At 43.8% G+C, this 6,450-nt stretch overlaps 1 protein-coding gene across 12 annotated transcripts in view; it reads right to left on the minus strand.

Annotated features, from left to right (window-relative positions):
- Positions 1-5,389, minus strand: part of LOC110495689 (inositol polyphosphate-4-phosphatase type I A) — a 41,356-nt gene extending 35,967 nt beyond the window's left edge. For 4 of the 12 annotated variants that reach the window (XM_036952063.1, XM_036952067.1, XM_036952062.1 and 1 more), the window contains exon 1: positions 5,225-5,388. The gene's annotated coding sequence lies outside the window, so the exon portion shown is untranslated. Of the gene's footprint in view, positions 1-5,224 lie in introns of all 12 variants that reach the window. The other 8 variants (XM_036952071.1, XM_036952069.1, XM_036952068.1 and 5 more) reach the window with 4 other exon arrangements.
- Positions 5,390-6,450: the final 1,061 nt, after the last annotated feature.

Below are 6,450 nucleotides of genomic sequence, written 5' to 3' on the forward strand. Positions count from 1 at the left end.
CACTGTTTTGGGTCCCCTGGCTACCACACTGTTCACAGCGTGAAGCAAACCTGTGCACATTCCAAGATACGAAGTGTTCTTCAAGCCTGGTCGTGGGGACCCAGTGAGTGTAGGCTTTTGTTACTGTTCAGCGCTAACCCATCCGATTCAACCCAATGTTGGCATAGCTGAGAAGCTAGGCCTATAATCTCACCAATGGGAGTTAACAGACAAACACTGAACACGGCAACAAAGACGAGATAAACATTGCCACAGAGCAGCAAGGAGCTGCTTTCCTATTTAATCAATAGATAAACCCACACTATGATAAATGCATGTTTCTGCCATTAGATTCCTCCTTCATAGGCAGTCTGAAGAGGACTCACTCATTACGGCCGACGAGGGCCGTTTAGAACAGCATGCAGAGGACTCTGGGTATTATTTATTCCCTGTCAACCGCCCATCTGAGCGCATCACCCCAGCCAAAACCACCATAGGGGGTTAGAGTAGTGCCTAATTCTACAGAGCATGAGAAGGGATGCTAAATAGTCGTCTTCGCAAAATGGCTACAGTCCAGTCAGCACATAAATCAGATACAATACATAGACTATATTTAAAACCTCCCCAAAAATCCCTACGTTTATCCAGTGAATGCTACAGGCAGCCTGTAGATAGTAGCATTAGCATAGCAGCTAGTAAATGTAAAAGCAGCATGGTGGCGAGTGACACAGCACAGTGCAGGCCTGTAGAAGGGCTAATCCATATCCGGCTGCATGCTACAGCTGTACAGACAGACTAGTACATCTCTGCTCCTAACAGCTGAGCTTGGTTCCTCGTCTATAGGGTAAGATGACAGTCTGCGTAGCGAGTGAAGGGCCCGGCTGTGGATGCGGTCTCCTCACAGCAGAGCAGCATGTAAACAAACCCACACGCAGCAGCGTCGTCATCACTGCTTACACTCTCCCCCATCTCTCTCCCTCCCACTTTCTTCATCCCTTCTTCTCATACTGTCTGCCTGCCCCCTTTGCCCTCCCTCTCCCCATATGTCCCTCTCTATTTCTCTCCCTCCTTATTCCTGCAGTAGCTAAGAGAAGCAGGCTGATAAGGTAATGTCTTCTCTCTGGCTGACACTGTTTTCCAGCAGAAATACACAGGAGAGACAGGAAGGGACAGAGAGGGACAGGGAGAGATGGGACTGTGGATGCTTCGTGACAAACTGGGCTGACAGGACCCAGACAGGCTTTGTCCAGACGGGGAAGGGAAGGAGAGAGGTGTCACTGTTCCCATCCTAAACCCTGCTCCAGAACCTCCTCAGTGACTTGGGAAACTTTCAGGAAGAAACTGTGAAAGAGCTGTATGCTGTAGGCCATTCACATGTTGATTCCCAGACCAATAAATAATCAACTGTGGTGGCTGGAGAACATTTCCCTGCACTGTGTCATGTTTGCAGTCACGCTCTCCCTCTCTCCATGGGTCCTATCCTTAGTATTGTTTAGTATAGGGCCAGGCCGACTGACCAACGGCAGGTTTCACTTTTCTCCACATGTGGATTTATGGTCTCCATTTAGCCTGCTATCATCAATAAGTCAGTCTGTTGCATAAGAGGGAAACAGAGGTTTATGTCCCAAACGGCACCCTATTCCCATAAAGTGCACTACTTTTGACCAGAGCATTAGGGGCACTGGTCAAAAGTAGTGCACATCTTAGGGTACAGGGTGTCATTTGAGACACAGCCAGAGACAGTGGACTCGGGGTAGCACCCGCCACTACTTGACTACAGACGTTTCAGAGCAGATCCCCAAAACAACAACTTTGGCTCAGGTCTAATGGATTTCAGTGTAAAACAGCAAAGACAGGCAAGGCAATGCAGCGAGGCAGAGTAGCTATTGCTGTCTGAGGCACCGGCTATCCACGAAGTAGAAGAATTTACAACATAAGTATAAGTAAATTCATGAAAAGAAAGGAGAGTTTAACTAGCAGACTTTTATGACAAAGGCTCTGGAGAAAAAAAATACCTGATTATTATAGCAAAGTAATAAGTAAGATAGCAACCATATGAAGTGTGTCAGTGTGTGTGTGTGTGTGTGTGTGTGTGTGTGTGTGACGACATGAGAGTGTAGAGGAGTTGAGTGTAGTGTGTTGCAGGATTGAGTGTGTGTTTATGTGGGAAGCTATTATTGGCTTATAAGAGCAACAGAGTAGGCAGAGCATTCAACTGGCTGTGTGTGTGTGTCAGATTCACTGTGTTCAATACTGATATGAATCTTAAGAGTGTCTTCTCTGAGCTTGTTTACAGTTTGAGTGTTGTTCGTTGAGAGAGAGAGAGAGAGAGTGTAGGATGAATCAACAGGCTCCTGGTTGCCCTCTGAGCCCAGTGGGAGAAAAATCCCATCGCTGAGTCACAGCACTCCCCCATACATAGTTACATACAGTACATACACAGTGGTCTCAGAGTCTGTATGGGCGCGCAAGAGGTAGCTAGCTACTATATTGAATTGCAAAACTACAGTGCCCAACTTAGTACAATGTAGTACTGTAGTTGTTTACAAATCACTGTAGAATCTTGTGAGCAACAGCCTAGTCAAGCCAACTGGGAGTAGTCTCACAAACGGTTCCTGGTCTTTCCAGATGCCTGGTCGTAACTCGTAAGCTTCCTCTCAATCAATAAGCATGTCCCCTCCCCTTGACCTTGGCTCTGATGGCTCCTACCAGGAAACCACTGACAGTCTGCCTTTACGACCTCACTCCACTCTAGTCTTCACTACAAATCAGATAGGGATTTGTAGTAGTCATCAATTCAGACAACCAACCCTCTAATGACTGTCCATCTCATGACTGGTGTCTTTTTTTCTCTCTTTAAAGCTCTTTGAGAATCAGTATGGAATAAATAGCGCTACAAAAGTTGAATGGATTATTAGTAAATCATGCTAATGTGATTATATACGCAAACTAGCACACAGCAAAGGCAGCTAAGAGCCGTCACCTCTGGCCATGCACTGAAGTATGTCTCTCAAACTGATGTCATTTTTCACTTGGTCATGTTCATCAGTTGTTCTTATCATATCGCCACTAACACATTATCTCCACTTTGGTCCATGTGAGACAGAGCTAATCCAGCAGTACAAAGGCTGTGTCCAAAACAACACCCTATTCCCTAATGAACCGAAATACACCCTATTCCCTATATAGTGTACTATGGGCTCTGGTCAAGAGTAGTGCAAAATATACTAGGGTATATGGTGCCAATTTGAACGTAGACAAACAGCACAGGAGGCTACTGAGGGGAGGACAGCTCCTAATAATGGCTGGAATGGAGTACATAGACTGGTATCAAACATATGGCAACCATGCGTGATGAATTTGATACCCTTCCATTGATCTTGTTCCAGCCATCACTATGAGCCCATCCTCCCCAATTAAGGTGCAACCAACCTCCTGGTATTCTCAGGGATTTCAACAAGCTGTGTGATAGAAACCTGTGTAGGTAGGCCTGTTGCGGAGTCCCATTGAGACCAAGGTCTCTTTTACAAGGGAGACATGCAATATACACAATTTACACTCTCAGATCCAGGTCAGAGAAAACACTGCTGAGGATAAATGGTGATAAATCACATTGATGAGGTTTCACCGGTTCATAACGAACTCTTCTGCACGCTCACTGTCCACTTCAGCCTGTGTCACAGCGGGATGATTTACAATACAATAACAGTGACTGTGTTGATACTGATAACACACACACATGTATAAAATAAATTCAATAGTAATCTTACCAGAAAACAGAGTTAGTAGAAAGAGTTAGTAGAAAACAGAGTTCCAGTTAAAGCTGTGGTAGAAGAGAGAGTGTTCAACAATGCACCCATCTGGTCTGTATAGCTGACACATGGCACCGTTTGTTTTCATTTTAGCCATGTGGAACTAACCGAGGCTCGTAGGAAAGGGCTGTCAACCGCACCACCACTCTGCCAACAGGCTTATATAACCCACCACTTCCACTTTCAGTAACTAGAACCCCCTTGACTCCACCATTCAAGATCAGCCAACACAAAACACAGTCGTCATAGATTTGAACGTACAATGCTGCCCTGGCAGTGCCAAGAACCCGTCATGTTGATAATGAATGTTAGCTGAGAGAATTTCATGGTAATAAGAGTGTTTAATAAAATACTAGAATATGGTTGATCATGGACCAAGAGTGTTTAAGTGGATGAACAAAGAGACAGGCACTCAGTGGGCTACGGATATAATTTCACAGCCTGACTGCAGATGCAGTCATAAAATACCAGGAACGAATACATAGGATGCCAAGGAACGAATACATAGGATGCCTAGGAACGAACACATAGGATGCCTAGGAACGAACACATAGGATGCCTAGGAACGAACACATAGGATGCCTAGGAACGAACACATAGGATGCCTAGGGAAGAATACATAGGATGCCTAGGAACGAATACATAGGATGCCTAGGAACGAATACATAGGATGCCTAGGAACGAATACATAGGATGCCTAGGAACGAATACATAGGATGCCTAGGAACGAATACATAGGATGCCTAGGGAAGAATACATAGGATGCCTAGGGAAGAATACATAGGATGCCTAGGGAAGAATACATAGGATGCCTAGGGACGAATACATAGGATGCCTAGGGAAGAATACATAGGATGCCTAGGGACGAATACATAGGATGCCTAGGAACGAATACATAGGATGCCTAGGAACGGATACATAGGATGCCTAGGGAAGAATACATAGGATGCCTAGGGAAGGATACATAGGATGCCTAGGGAAGAATACATAGGATGCCTAGGGAAGAATACATAGGATGCCTAGGAACGAATACATAGGATGCCTAGGAACGAATACATAGGATGCCCAGGGAAGAATACAATGTCCATCGACATTAAAAGACCCGTATGTCTTGGTCATTGGAGGCAGAGTGCGCATCATCTGCTCGCTCCTCTCTTCCCATATGAGAACATTGCGTGACCAGCCCAAGTTGCAGGTGGTGTTCATACCTAAACGTATCACAGGCAATAACTAGCTTAGACCACAAGAAATAAAAAGCATATGGGTGATAACTGACTATACAGAGAAGAATACAACTTTGAAGTTGAAGCTTTTTTCGCAAGGAGGTGTAAACCATTAATGAGCAAATTAGCTATTATGCTAACCTTCTCATGGCGACTTTTCCTGCCTCTCCAGCTAACCAGATAACTGCATTTCAAGATGAAGACACAAACCTTTCTACGACGTTTGATGACAATTAATTTGGTGGGAAAGAGACAGCCGTTGGTGTTGACGCTCGCTTGTTTCATTTGTTTCCAGCCTGTCTGCACTCCGCAGTGTGATCTCGCCTCTCTGCTACATTGTGTCATGTGACGTTGCCAACAAAGGAACCTCCCCTTACTTGAATCTGAGGCACATTCAGAAGGACACAACTTTATTGAAGACAAATCTATTTTCAGTAAATCATGATAGGCTACATATTTGTACAGTGTCCTGGGAAAAATCTAATTCGATTTTGGAATGACCAATAAAAGGCATGATGAAGAACGATATTTAGATTCAAAACAGAAGTCAATGACATTGGAAAAACCAGGCTAAAGAATATAATCAAGATATGAGTCTATGCTATGATTAAACTGATACAAATACACTTACAAGGATAAAACCGTCTGTTAAATTACATACATTATTATTATAATTATCATTATTATTATAAAAGTTATCTGTCTCAAATAAAAATGGCTTCACGCTTGTGGTTGAGGGATGCTGTACAGTAGCTCAGTCAGGCCTGTGATGAATCCTGGCTAAATCCTTGTTTTAAGTCTATCTTTGCAACATCTTGGCTCCAGTAAGGCATGGTCCAGCATTATGTTCCTGCCATGCATAGACAGTCATTATTACAATAATTTCAAATGTTATCATATGTCATATGTCTGAGCATATTACCGATTATTACTATTACAAACTGGGTGGTTTGAGCCCTGAATGCTGATTGGCTGAAAGCCTTGGTATATGACAGTATGACAAAACATGTATTTTCACTTCTCTAATTACATTGCTAACCAGTTTATAATAGAAATAAGGAACCTCGCGGGTTTGTGATATATTGCCAATATACCAGTATGCTCCACGTTGTGTCCGTGCATAAGAACAGCCCTTAGCTGTGGTATATTGGACATATATCACACCCCCCGGGCCTTATTGATTAAGTATGCATTCTTCTTCTTCAGTAAACAGTTAGATTAAGCTGTACTACCATCATGTGGCCACAATTTGCAGTTGCAGCTTTCACATTTGTGTGGTCTCTATTCTCTTAAAAGAAAATGTGCTATCTAGAGCAGTGTTTCCCAACCCTGGTCCTCGAGTATCCCCAACAGTACACATTTTATTGTAACCCTGGACCAGAACACCTCATTCAACTCATTTAGGGCTTGATGATTAGTTGACCTGCTTCAACTAG

This window comes from Oncorhynchus mykiss, chromosome 18 (assembly GCF_013265735.2).
Source record: "Oncorhynchus mykiss isolate Arlee chromosome 18, USDA_OmykA_1.1, whole genome shotgun sequence".
Lineage (NCBI taxonomy): Eukaryota > Metazoa > Chordata > Actinopteri > Salmoniformes > Salmonidae > Oncorhynchus > Oncorhynchus mykiss.